Source organism: Hyperolius riggenbachi, chromosome 6, assembly GCF_040937935.1.
Source record: "Hyperolius riggenbachi isolate aHypRig1 chromosome 6, aHypRig1.pri, whole genome shotgun sequence".
In the NCBI taxonomy this organism is placed as follows: Eukaryota; Metazoa; Chordata; class Amphibia; order Anura; family Hyperoliidae; genus Hyperolius; species Hyperolius riggenbachi.
This window is the reverse complement of record NC_090651.1, coordinates 317,523,773-317,538,246: the sequence shown is the minus strand read 5'-3', so window position 1 is coordinate 317,538,246 and position 14,474 is coordinate 317,523,773. Positions and strand designations below refer to the sequence as shown.

General features: G+C 43.9%; 1 protein-coding gene across 1 annotated transcript in view; it reads right to left on the bottom strand.

The window, feature by feature from the left end:
- The window catches only part of LOC137522867 (galactoside alpha-(1,2)-fucosyltransferase 2-like), a 95,225-nt gene that overhangs the window by 1,289 nt on the left and 79,462 nt on the right, over positions 1 to 14,474 (bottom strand). The window lies entirely within an intron of this gene.

The window sequence follows — 14,474 nt, the reverse complement described above, 5'->3', positions numbered from 1 at the left end:
ATTTTTGCGTCCTTATTCCTGAAAGTGTAACTGTCGGGCATAAAATAAAAAATCAATTATTTATTTTTATCTAGTAAACAAGTAATAAGGATGCTAACCAGGCAATCCAAAAGTTTAAATCACTAATACTTTTCTTGTTGATAAATGATCATTCCCTAGTTTACCCGAGTCTTATTTGGTACACACAAAATTTGGTACACGAAAAGAAAGTTGCAGGGCATGCTGGGTGGTCCTTTTTTGCTTCTCTATTTCCTCTAAGACTTAACTAATGCAGCCTGATTGGCTGAAGCCTGTTTCCCTCCTGTTTTCCCTTCCCACACCTCTGTTCCTCTCTGATTGGCCAATATTTCTCATGATGAGACAATGCACTTTCTATAGTGAAGGGCGGGCAAATCAGGCAGAGCAGAGTAAGGGAGGAAATGACATCAGGATTGGCTTCAAAATAGCCACACTTAACCACTTGCCGACCGCACACTCATAACGTGCGTCGGCAAAGTGGCAGCTGCAGGACCAGCGACGCAGTACTGCGTCGCCAGCTGCAGCCTAATTAATCAGGAAGCAGCCGCTCGTACGAGCGGCTGCTTCCTGTCAAATCACGGCGGGGGGCTCCGTGAATAGCCTGCGGGCCGCCGATGGCGGCTCGCAGGCTAGATGTAAACACAAGCGGAAATAATCCGCTTTGTTTACATTTGTACGGCGCTGCTGCGCAGCAGCGCCGTAAGGCAGATCGGCGATCCCCGGCCAATCAGCGGCCGGGGATCGCCGCCATGTGACAGGGGACGTCCTGTCACTGGCTGCACAGGACGGATAGCCGTCCTGTGCAGCCCCGATCACTGGGGGAGGCAGCAGGTAGGAGAGGGAGGGGGGAATTTCGCTGCGGAGGGGGGCTTTGAGGTGCCCCCCCCGCCACCCACAGCAGGCAGGAGAGATCAGACCCCCCCAGCACATCATCCCCATAGGGGGGAAAAAAGGGGGGCAATCTGATCTCCCTGCCTGCACCCTGATCTGTGCTGGGGGCTGCAGAGCCCACCCAGCACAGATCAATCAAACCAGCGCTGGTCCTTAAGGGGGGGTAAAGGGTGGGTCCTCAAGTGGTTAAAATGGGAAATGCTAAGAAGGATTTTCTAAGTAGAGTGTAATGATCTGCTCAGCTGCCTGCGCAGGCAGGCAGCCTTTTGACCACTGTTCAGGTCTGCATTCTGCAGGTCTCTGGAAGAGAGACCTTTTGTCAGTATTGCAGCTTGCTGCTGAGGAATTTGCATATGGTTGTCATGCAGATTGCCTAGCCACATCCTTTGTAGGCTTGCTCTATATATACCATGTGATCCCACAGGTCTGGGCTGGTCATAAGGATTCTTCCTGTGTAACACTCTGGAGAGTGTCAGCCTTGCTCATTGTTTGAATATCAGCTTAGAGTAATTCCTGGGACTGCACTCGGCAGGTTCCCTAGTGCAGTTAGGATTGCTTATCTGTTTTGTTTGTCTGTTGCGATTGTCCTGTCCCAGCGGTGGTCGACAGGAAATCGTTCTGTGTGTCTGGGTGCTAACCGGAACAGCGGTTGTTACTGGTAGCCCCTTCTGATCTGTCTTCCTGGATTGCACTAGCCTCTTTTCGCTGGTGCTGTGGATCCTTCTGGTCTGCTACTCTGTACTTGGATCGCACTAGCATCTTGCGCTAGCGCTGTCGATCCTTCTGTTCTGTCTTCCTGGATCGCACTAGCCTCTTTCCGCTGGTGCTGTGGATCCTTCTGGTCTGCTACTCTGTACTTGGATCGCACTAGCATCTTGCGCTAGCGCTGTGGATCCTTCTGTTCTGTCTTCCTGGATCGCACTAGCCTCTTGCGCTAGTGCTGTGGATCCTTCTGTTCTGTCTGCCTGGATCGCACTCGCCTTGCGCTAGTGCTGTGGATCCTTCTGTCTCCCTGGATCGCACTAGCCACTTTCGCTAGTGCTGTGGATCCTGTCTCTCGCTTGTTCATGTTTTTGTGTGTTTGTCTTGTCTGCTACGAACGCTTGCTGGAGGCTCGGTGAGGTAACCGTTAAGCAAGCGCTCGCGTCCTCTGTTTTATGTTTGTCTGTCGGTGGTTAGTTAGGCGTGTTTGTCTCTATTGTGCTTATCACGTGGAGACCGCGCATAAACGCGTGCACTGTTGTGAATGAGTGCGGTGTTCGCGTTTAGCTAGCGTTTGTTATTTTCCGTATCTCCTCATTGTATGATTTGCTGTGCCTTTGCTACTCTCGTGTTCTGCCTTGCTGTAGCCTTGTGTCACCTCTGGCAATCGCCTCTCTCGCGATTGCGTTCCTACTCCATGTCTGCTGTGGTGTGTGCACCGTCGCGGGTTGGCGACTAATTTGGTGCACACACATACAATCTGTCTCTGTGCTCATTCTCAATCGCCTCTCTTGCGATTGCGTTTCTTCCCTTCGTACAATTCCTGCCTGGCGTGTGTGGCAGTGCAGAGGAGCCGTTCCGCTGCACTCCACAGCTCCCCCTGTCGACAGGAATTTCCCTCTACAGGTGCATCGCACCTTTTGCTGGGTTCCCGCAAATTATACGCTTGTGGAGGATTTCCGCAGTGTCAGCGCACGCCTTGTGCGCTGATCACGGAGAGAATTCCACAATCGTTACATAGAGCAAGTATTTATCTACTTATATATGTTTTGTTTTGTTTTTCTAGATAGTACGGCTGACAGCTCCTCTTTAATTTTCTAGGAATTTTCTAGCAATTTTCGCCTTTCAGCGCTCCTCCCTTTCATTCACCAATAACATTATCACAACTTATCACAACAAAATGATCTGTATCTTGTTTTTTTTCGCCACCAATTAGGCTTTCTTTGGGTGATACTTTTTGAACAGCAAGGCAGGGGAAGCATCATACATTACCTGTGTGGAGCGAGTGATACATCCTCCTTACTCCTCTCTTCAGCTGCGCAGTACATTGTGAGAAGCTTAGGCTGCCATGTTCTAGTTACAGCCCAGCTAGGTAAAATACTATGAATCACCAATTAATCATGTTTATAGCAAGGTTTGTTGGCCCCATCACCACAAGATTCCTAGCAAATAGAGAGACATCTTACAAAGTGATTCTATTTTGGAACAACACAGGTGTTGTTAGATCCCTACTCTTTAATAGAGATGTCGCGAACCTTCGATTTTAGGTTCGCGAACCTCCGCGAAAGGTTCGGTTCGCGAAAAAGTTCGCGAACCGCAATAGACTTCAATGGGGAGGCGAACTTTGAAAATTTTAAAAAATCCTACCGGCTGGAAAAATGATAGAAAACATGTTTCAAGAGCTCTAATACCTGGAGGCACACCTGATTGAGTTAAATACACATCACTGCTGGAGGACCCACCCTCCCTCCCTCCTCCAAGCAAGGTCCTTATACCATTTGACTCAGTTGTCTGCCTACACTAATTAGTTATGGGACAGCTGCTACACACTCTGCTAGGGAGATTTTAATTAGCCTCTTGTGGGTCTCCTCCCACCTGTTGTTATATCAACTGGTATTATTTTAAAAGGAAAAATCCATATTCTTCTCCGTTTAGGTTCCCTTTAAGGATTTGTAGCATAAAAGCCAACTCACATTGGCTGGGATTTCAACCTGGGTCTCACTGTGTGGTGGGCAAGCACACTAACCACTGTACCACTGGCCTAAAATGTACCATGTATGCTCAATGCAATAGAAACATTAGGTTGCTTAAAGGGAACCTTAACTGAGAGTGATATGGATGTTTCCTGTAAACAATACCAGTTGCCTGGCAGTCCAGCTGATCTTTGTGACTGCAATAGTGGCTGAATCACACCCTGAAACAAGCATGCAGCTAATCCAGTCTGACTTCAGTCAGAGCAACTGATCTGCATGCTTGTTCAGGGGCTGTGGCTAAAAGTATTAGAGACACAGGATCAGCAGGCAATTCAGGCAACTGGTATTATTTTAAAAGGAAAAATCCATATACTTCTCCGTTTAGGTTTCCTTTAAGGATTTGTAGCATAAAAGCCAACTCACATTGGCTGGGATTTGAACCTGGGTCTCACTGTGTGGTGGGCAAGCACACTAAGCACTGTACCACTACAGTAGTAACTGAAGCTGGCCTAAAATTTACCATTTATGCTCAATACAAGAGAAAAAGTAGACAAGACAAATAACATTTATATCACACTTTTCTCCTGACGGACTCAAAGCACCAGAGTTGCAGCCACTAGGGCATGCTCTATAGACAGTAGAGGCCAGCTTCAGTTACTACTGTAGTGGTACAGTGGTTAGTGTGCTTGCCCACCTGGTGCAACACCCTGTGCAGTAACTACAATGCGCTCACCAGATGCATTGGCTGCTCAATCACAAACAGCAGTATCAGCCCAGCAGATGTAACCCCGACCTTCTATTTCTCCTCCTCAGCTGCAGTAGCTTCTAATAGTACAGATATCTTCAATTCTCAGCTTAAAAACAAAGATGGGCGCAACACATAGTGTAGTATCCAAGACAAAGATACACCTCCACCTTCTCCTCTGTGTGAACACAGCAACCATACACCCCACCCTAGGTGTGAGTATCAGGTAAACCTATACGCTCACCAGATCCTGGTGCTGCCCATCCACAAACAGCAAGAAACGCTTTGATAATCAGATTTGACTCCTGGTCCTTCAAATATGGCTTCCTTAAAAACTAAACAAACACTTCCATTGCGCAGTACTACTTTAATTGAATAAAACTTCCAAAAATGCACTCACATTTTCCAAAAGGTTAAAAGGCGGGGCTAGAGGTCGGCACACTAAGGAGAGCATGCTGTTTTGATCCAGGACGCTGGAGTTTTTACCTGTATATGCCTTTTAACCTTTTGGAAAATGTGAGTGCATTTTTGGAAGTTTTATTCAATTAAAGTAGTACTGCGCAATGGAAGTGTTTGTTTAGTTTTTAAGGAAGCCATATTTGAAGGACCAGGAGTCAAATCTGATTATCAAAGCGTTTCTTGCTGTTTGTGGATGGGCAGCACCAGGATCTGGTGAGCGTATAGGTTTACCTGATACTCACACCTAGGGTGGGGTGTATGGTTGCTGTGTTCACACAGAGGAGAAGGTGGAGGTGTATCTTTGTCTTGGATACTACACTATGTGTTGCGCCCATCTTTGTTTTTAAGCTGAGAATTGAAGATATCTGTACTATTAGAAGCTACTGCAGCTGAGGAGGAGAAATAGAAGGTCGGGGGTTACATCTGCTGGGCTGATACTGCTGTTTGTGATTGAGCAGCCAATGCATCTGGTGAGCGCATTGTAGTAACTGCACAGGGTGTTGCACCAGGGTGAGGTGGAGGTGCCAAAGAAAGTGTAAAGATATTGCACTATTGTGTTTTCTCTCTTAAATATACCTGGAGGTTCCATTGAGTGGAGGACTGGAGGGTATCTGAAGCAAGATCAAGGAGCTCCATGATCGATTGGCTATTGATAACAAGCGTTTGTGCTGTCTGTGACTGAGCAGCCACATTATCTGGTGAGCGCAATCTATATACACTGTGATTGTAGTGTGCTACACCGGTGTGGTGTGGGGCAGGTGTAGGTTATAAAACTCATTGCCAGACGTTATTACCCTATGTGGCGTGTTATTTGTTTTTTTCCCCCTTTATGCAAAATCGACCTGAGGGCTGCTTGCACTTTCTGGACATCTCACGGAAGGAGTGAAAAGAAAGAACTGTGTGAAACAATACCCCGGGAGACCGTAGCAGCGCCTGCACCTTTTGACTTAATTATCTGATTATTACGGTGTGGCGAACCGGTATTGAGCTGAGGTGGATAATTATTATCTGTGGGCGGAGCGCAACATCTTTAAGAACTTTTAGGCAACTAGTATTGTTTACAGGAAACATTCATATCACTCTCAGTTAAGGTTCCCTTTAAGCAATCTAATGTTTCTATTGCATTGAGCATAAATGGTAAATTTTAGGCCAGCTTCAGTTACTACTGTAGTGGTACCGTGGTTAGTGTGCTTGCCCACCACACAGTGAGATTTGGGTTCGATTCCCAGCCATGGTATGATGTATACTGGTTTTTGAAATAGGATAATTCCCTGGCAGATGAGACCCTCCTCCCTCCGGTAGGAGGGAGGAGGGAATAGGTAGAAGGGTAGAAGGGAGGTGGGAGGGGGGAGGAGACCCACAAGAGGCTAATTAAAATCTCCCTAGCAGAGTGTGTAGCAGCTGTCCCATAACTAATTAGTGTAGGCAGACAACTGAGTCAAATGGTATAAGGACCTTGCTTGGAGGAGGGAGGGTGGGCAGGCTTACAGCAGTGAGACCAGTGTGTTTGGCAATAATGTGTCTGCTGACAGTGATATGGAGAGTCAAAGTTTTGCTCAATACAGCATTGTGGGGCGAATCGAACTTCTGCAAAAGTTCGCCTGAAGCAGGCAAACGCGAACCCCCAAAGTTCGCCTGGAACCGTTTGCGACATCTCTACTCTTTAACCACTTCACTACTGAGGGTTTTTTCCCATCAGTCGCGCTATACATTAGCACGGCTTTGTGAATCAAGCCCACTGCCTCTATATGTTTATTGCATACTACCCTACCTCTTGTTTCCCTCTATTCCTTTAGATTGTAAGCTTGCAAGGGCAGGGCTCTCTCCCCTTTTGTGTCTTTTAACCACTTCAGCCTATCTGGACGGATCTGCTCATCCAGATAGGCGCATTGCGGGCTAAATGGACGCACAAGTACGTCCAGCGTTATTTCCGCGGGTGCGCGCGCATGCGCGCGCACCCGCCGCTCGTTCACAGCCCAGCCGACGGAGAGCTAATTGGTTCAAGGGACCAGCAGGTCCCTTAACCAATCAGATGAGTTTACAGGCAGAATGCACATTGTTACAGCCAGTAACAATGTACATTCTGCTAAATGTTTATAAACAAAGTTTCCCTCTCTCTCTCTCACAGCTCTCTGTCATCACAGATTCTGTGAGTGATCTGTGCTGACAGGAGCTGAGAGAGAGACTGCAGCAGTGTGGTAGGACTTATATTATTAAAATTTTGCCCCCCATTCCTTGATTTTAACCCCATATCTACCCCCTTATCTCCTGATCCTCCCTCTCCTTGCCATTTATTCTTTCTAACCTCCCTTCCTAACTTTTGGGTATTTTCACCCTCTCTACTCTTTCTATATACTCTTTCTATCTATCTTCTATCTACTCTTTATCTATTTTATCCATCTATTTCAATTAAAAAAAACAAAAAAACAAAAAAAAACTGTCACTTTAAAAAAAAAAAAAAAAAACACAATCTATTTCTTTCTTTTTCTTCTTACTTTTTATTTCTATCTCTTCTTTTTAGTATGGCGAGGAGGCGCTTTTCTTTGCAGGAGGCAGTCGCCTTCTGCGAGCAGAGCAGCAGTGAGGAATCTGGGGATGACTCAGGCAGCGAGTGGTCCCCTCCGAGCGACTCTGATTCAGGTACTGAAAGCTCAGAGTCCGGAGGGCTGCCATCTCACCAATTGTGTTGGGATGATCCTGGAGGAACCATCAGGACAGTCAGAGGCCATAGCTGGGGTCTCAGCGGGCAACACCACAGCAGCCAGCAGCAGCAGTGGGCAGACAGGAGCCAGCAGACAGGAACCAACTGGACAGTCAGAGGCCATAGCTGGGGTCTCAGCGGGCAACACCACAGCAGCCAGCAGCAGCAGTGGGCAGACAGGAGGCAGCAGACAGGAACCAACTGGACAGTCAGAGGCCATAGCTGGGGTCTCAGCGGGCAACACCACAGCAGCCAGCAGCAGCACTGGGCAGAGGGGAGCCAGCAGACGGGGTGAGCGGCCATCGGTACCTCGCAGGCAGCCGGTACCAGATCATATCCTTAATGGCACTTGGTCACCCCCTAATTTTGAGGTGCCCAATATACCACCCTTTACAGCCACTCCTGGTGTGTCAGTGCCTATTGACAATCTGTCACCCATTGAGCTGTACCAGCTCTTTATTACGGTGGACTTTTGGCAGCATATGGTTGAGCAGACTAATCTCTATGCTGAACAATTTTTAGCTGAAAACCCAACCCACTGGACTGTGACAAAATGGAAGCCCACCAACGTGCCCGAATTAAAAATTTTCATTGGCTTGAATCTCAGCATGGGTGTCACAACAAAGCCACAACTGAGAATGTATTGGTCCAAGGACCTCTATCATAGCGCGCCCCTCTACCCAGCAACAATGAAAAGGCAGCGATTTGACTTGCTATCTAAATTTTTTCATTTGAATGATAATACCAACCATGTTTCACGGACTGACCCTGCCCATGATAGGTTATTCAAGTTAAGGCCCATGCTGACCCACCTTACTGCAGTATTTCGAGATCTCTACACCCCAGACCGTGACATTGCAGTGGACGAGTCCCTTGTACCATTTCATGGTAGACTTGCCATTAAACAGTACATACCTAGCAAGAGGGCAAGATATGGGGTAAAAATGTACAAGGCATGTGAGAGTGGCACTGGCTACACCTTCGCCTTTACAGTATACGAAGGCAAGGACTCCGCTTTACAGCCAGCTGGGTGCCCACAGTACATTGGCACCAGTGGGAAGATTGTTATTGATCTTTTAACCCCTTATCTCCACCAGGGGTACCACCTCTATGTAGATAATTTTTATTCAAGTGTACCTTTGTTTAAGTTCCTGTACTCAGCCAAGACTGGAGCATGTGGGACGGTTAGATCCAACCGTGTAGGCCTCCCACTACAGGTACTGAACAAAAAACTACATAGAGGTCAGTCCTACAGCCTCAGATGTGGCGAACTCCTCGCACTAAAATACTTTGACAAGAGGGATGTGTTGATCCTAACAACGATCCACAGTGAGGCCACCGTTCCTGCCTCGTCAATAGGGGAGGGAACTGTAAAACCACAGGCTGTAGTGGAGTACACCAAGAAAATGCGAGCAGTGGACTTGGCAGACCAAAAACTGGCTCCTTATATGCTAAGAAGAAGGCGGAGGGCATGGTATAAGAAGATAGCCTATTACTTGCTGGAGGTGTCAATGCAGAACGCATTTGTCTTGTATGCAAAAGCAGGCGGAAGGGACACCTTTGTGCAGTTCCAGGAGAAAGTCCACAAGTCTCTAATTTTTGGCCCTACCCAAATCGCTCAGCAAAACGATCCGATTTATTTGGAGAATACCCTCAGACTTAAAGAAAGACACTTTCCTGCCCTGATCCCCCCAAATGAAGTGAAAGCCACCCCTATGAGAAGATGCAGAGTGTGTGTGAAACACAAGATGAGGAGGGAGTCCAGATATTTTTGACCGGATTGCCCCTCAGCCCCAGCACTATGCGTTGCTACTTGCTTCAGGACATACCACACTCTTCCACATTATTAATTTCTTCTTCTTCCTTTTTTTTTGGGGGGGGGGGGGGGGTGTCTATATTTTTTTTAAACCTGGACATATTTTACTGGCCTTTTACTGTCCCTTAAGAAGCTCCCATTTGGCCTACCAATGTGTTTCTGAGGTGTTGGAGGAAACTGGATGCTTAGGAGAAGCCCAGAAACATAATCAAGCTGCCAAATTGAACTTTGGACCCTGCTTCCAAATTGAACTTTAGCCACATGCTTGGAATGAACTATGCTGACCCCTCCCTTCTTCTGACCCACCAATTTGCTTTGGCTTCTGACACCTGACTTCTGACCTCTGACTTTTCTCCAATCCTGCTAGACGTCCAATGGTAAGTTCCATTGTATTTGTCATCATTGTCATTTGGTTTTCTTTTAACTGTGACAAGCTGTAGAATAGATTTTGGTGTGTTTTAGGATTGAGGCCTATGTCATGTGAATACTTCATACTGCCAAACTGGAAAAAAACTGTTCAAAAATGCAATTTTCAGAGTTATGGTGCAACTTTAGCAAAACCGCATACGTCCCAATGTTGCCAAATATGTATATCTGAATAGGCCTGGGTCTCTAATTTTCAGAATGGTAACATTTATGACATGTATTGAATGTTCTGACACTCCATGGGCGTTGCTAAGAAAGAATGACATTGCTGCATTTGTTGAAAAAAATGACTTTGAAAAATCCATTGGCGCTACTTGCGGTTAATAGTGTGCTGTGAGCCCAAAACACTATGTGATTATGTATATAGGGTATCTTTTTAACCGTGACAAGCTGTAGAATAGAATTTGGTGTGATTTAGGATTGAGGCCTATGTCATGTGAATTCTTCATACTGCCAAACTGGAAAAAACTGTTCAAAAATGCAATTTTCAGAGTTATGGTGCAACTTCAGCAAAACCGCATATGTCCCAATGTTACCAAATATGTATATCTGAGTAGGCCTGGGTCTCTAATTTTCAGAATGGTAACATTTATGACATGTATTGAATGTTCTGACACTCCATGGGCGTTGCTAAGAAAGAATGACATTGCTGCATTTGTTGAAAAAAATGACTTTGAAAAATCCATTGGCGCTACTTGCGGTTAATAGTGTGCTGTGAGCTCAAAACACTATGTGATTATGTATATAGGGTATCTTTTTAACCGTGACAAGCTGTAGAATAGAATTTGGTGTGTTTTAGGATTGAGGCATATGTCATGTGAATTCTTCATACTGCCAAACTGGAAAAAACTGTTAAAAAATGCAATTTTCAGAGTTCTGGTGCAACTTCAGCAAAACCGCATACGTCCCAATGTTACCAAATATGTATATCTGAGTAGGCCTGGGTCTCTAATTTTCAGAATGGTAACATTTATGACATGTATTGAATGTTCTGACACTCCATGGGCGTTGCTAAGAAAGAATGACATTGCTGCATTTGTTGAAAAAAATGGCTTTGAAAAATCCATTGGCACTACTTGCGGTTAATAGTGTGCTGTGAGCCCAAAATGCTATGTGATTATGTATATAGGGTATCATTTTAACCGTGACAAGCAAGAGAATACAATTTGGGCAGTAAGAAAGTTGAGGCGTATTTCATGTGAATTTTTCTAACTGCCAAAGTGAATGAAAAGCAATAATATTGGTATTTTCATAAACTCTGTACCAAAATAAAACACTTGTAAAACCCCCAAAAAGTGACAGATTTGAAAAAAGAATACATAAATCTTTACCTTAGGGACTCAGCTTTGTAAATATGTATGCCATGAGGGCGTATTCCTGTTAGTTATGCAAATAAGGACTTTTAATCCTTGGTAGTGTACAATGAGAAAACAAAAAACACAACATAGAAAAAATACACCTTTATTTCCAAACAATATACTGTCACTATACTTTGTACTAGGGACATAATTTATATGTTGTGATAACCAAGACATATGGGCAAATAAAATGTGTGTATTTTATCTATAGTAATATTGTTTATTTTAAAACTATAGGGGATGGAATTTGAGAAATAGTGTATTTTTTCATTTTTTCCTTGGTTTTTCACTATAAAATGCATAGAAAATAAAGTATTTACTGAAAACAAGTATCGCTCACAAAAAGCTTGATTTGTGGCAAAAAAAACAAGATATAAATCATTTATGTGTGATGAGTAGTGAAAAAGTTATTGGGGAATGAATGGGAGGAGTGCTGAAAGGGGAAAAGTGTCTGCGTGCTGAAGGTGAAACACCTGTAGGCTGAAGTGGTTAATGATACATTTTATTCATCATGTTACTTTTATTACTGTCATTACCAATCCTGTATTTTGCATCGATTTTCTATTTTGTCACCAACTATGTATTTTGTATATTGGTGTACACCATTGTCTGTATTATTATGTAGTCCATGTTCATTTCTTACCTTGTACAGCGCCACAGAATATGTTGGCGCTTTATAAATCAATAATAATAATAATAATACTTTTCCTATATGCAGATATGTTATTGGATCTTTTTTTTAATAATTACATGACCAAATATACAAAAAAATTGTTTTATTTGTTTAACTGTTGAAAGTTTTAAATCAGCATGATACCATTTATTGGCTAACTTAAAAGAAAAAGTGTAAGCTTTCGGGTAATAAGCCTCCTTCAGACTCACAGCTTATATACAATGAGCATCTGAAGGAGGTATATATATTTTTTGAGGCAAATATACTGTAAATAAGTGGCATTCAGATGCAGTAATTAAAACAGGGCATCAAAAGGGTTTTTGCTAGGATGCTTGTCAATCCCCCAAGTGTTGTGAGGTATTTATGACAAATAGATAAGACCCTTTACTTAACCTCCACATACCTAGGCTGACAAAATTAACTAATGCTGATAATACACCATGAGATTTTTTTGGCAGATAGATGGTTCAATAGATAATTTCCAACAGGTCCGATCTGATTTTCTGATTTTCAATCGTTTTCTGATCGATTTCTCATAAAAGTGAATGGAAATCGATCGGAAAAGTGGTCAGAAAATCAATTGGGTAATCGATCGGACTGCTTAAAAATCTCAATGTGTATTCCCAGCATATAGCTGAACACTCACCTGAAGATGGATTGGGGAACCTCAACGCAACACCAGCCGATGAAGAGCACTCCCTGGTCCATGTTCCTACTCATGACAGCAGTCAACGGGCATGGACGAGAGGTTAAAAGATTGAGATACTTTGCACGAGAGTCATCAGGGATCTTAAATATCTGATCAATCCTGAGGGTCGTAATTGCTGTGCATCACAAAACCAGGTTCGTGTGCGTGCATGTACCCACGCCAATCATGGGAAAAATTGCGCAAAAAACTGCGTCGTGGCTACGAGCCTTTAGAAACAGAGTGGATACTATATTTTTGAGGGCTGAAAAGAAAAAATAAGCCAATTAAATTTTGTTTTCTTTGTCTAATTTTAGGACATATGTTTAATAAAGTCACAAGTGGGTGTGAGTATTGTCGTTAGTAGAATATCAGTAATATTACTGATATTCTACTGTCTGTCACTTGTTATCCATAATAGAATACTGTTAGTGTTACCAATATTCTACCATCGTGTATCTTATCCTATACTCACACTAACGTTCCCTGCATTTATGCTTAACACCAACCTACAGCAAACACTGACCTCCCCACATTTTTGCCTAGCACTTACCCCCAAACCTACACATAACACTGACAGCGCCGCTCACCAGTCTCCCCACCGCTACTATCCTCATTATCCATGCCGTGCCACTATGGACTTTGGCTAGAGGGGTAGCCAACTCCAAAGCTGTCCGCTGTATTCACTGCTACAGAACTCCCCCACCACTATTAACCACTTCGCATCCAGACCTTGTTTCCCCCTTATGGACCAGAGCAGTTTTTGACATTTTAGCTATATCCCTATTTAATCAGCAATAACGTTATCCCTGCTTATGGCATCTAAATGAAATACGGTATATACTGTATCTGGTTGTTGTTGTTTTTTTAAGACAAACCAAACTTTCATTGTATGGCATTTTTCCCTTTTGTTTCCTATGCATTTTAATTGGAAAAAGAGGAAAAAAAATAGAAGAAAACACATTATTTCTCAATATTACCAATTCCAGATAAAAAAAAAACTAAAACTTTGTTTGGCTATCATTACCGTTTATTAAAAAACTTAGATTATGTTCCTGTCACAATTTATGGTGAGGATATGTGATTCTGAAATGATGCTACAGTCAGGACCAGCTCTAGCGTGGGGCAAGAGGGGGCATCGCCCCCTTAAATAATTACTCTGCCCCCTCAAACAGGGGTGGCAGGGGAGAGAGAAGCGGAGAGAGAAGAGCAAGCTGTGGGCATAGCAGGGAAGGGGGGAGACTTTCCTCACCTTGGGGCTCCCCATCTCTCAGGCTCCATGCCACACCGCATTGAAGCAGTCATTTCTGCAAAAGGATTCCCGACCAAGTATTGAGTGCATAACTGAACATAATTATTTGAAGGTTGACTTTTTTTGTTTTAAAAACACTTTTTCTTTTATTGGTCGGATGAAATTGTATTTACTGGGGAAACGCTGTCTGTCATTTTGTGCATTTACTGGTGAAAGGCTGTCAGTCATTACATGTATTTACTGGGGGAACGCTGTCTGTCATTATGTGCATTTACTGGGGAAACGCTGTCTGTCATTACGTGCATTTACTTCATATTTTTTTATATAACTACATTAGCTGGTATAACTACATTACAATTAGCCCCGCCCACATGCCATCATGACCACGCCCATTTTTCCACTTTGCGCGCCGCAAATTTCCCAATCCATGATGCCATTTTTGATTGCCCCCTCATATGTGCTTGTCTAGAACCGGCTCTCGCTACAGTGTGTGTTTTTTATTATGAACTGAGAAAATAAAAGCATTTTTAATGGTAAAAATCAATCTTATTGGCTCAAGAAACACATATTCCCTTTCACCAATTAGTGCTGCATCAGATATTGCCGGAGGTTTGCACAGGAGTAAGCCCAATCGTGCACAGCTGTGCTTCAGCTACAAGATGTATATCTATGTCCTAGTGGCTTAGATGAAGTCATAGAGGATGTAGATATACTTTAGTGGTGGATAAAGTGGTTAAATCGGGCTCAGCCAGTAAGGAGTTTTGCTACATACAGT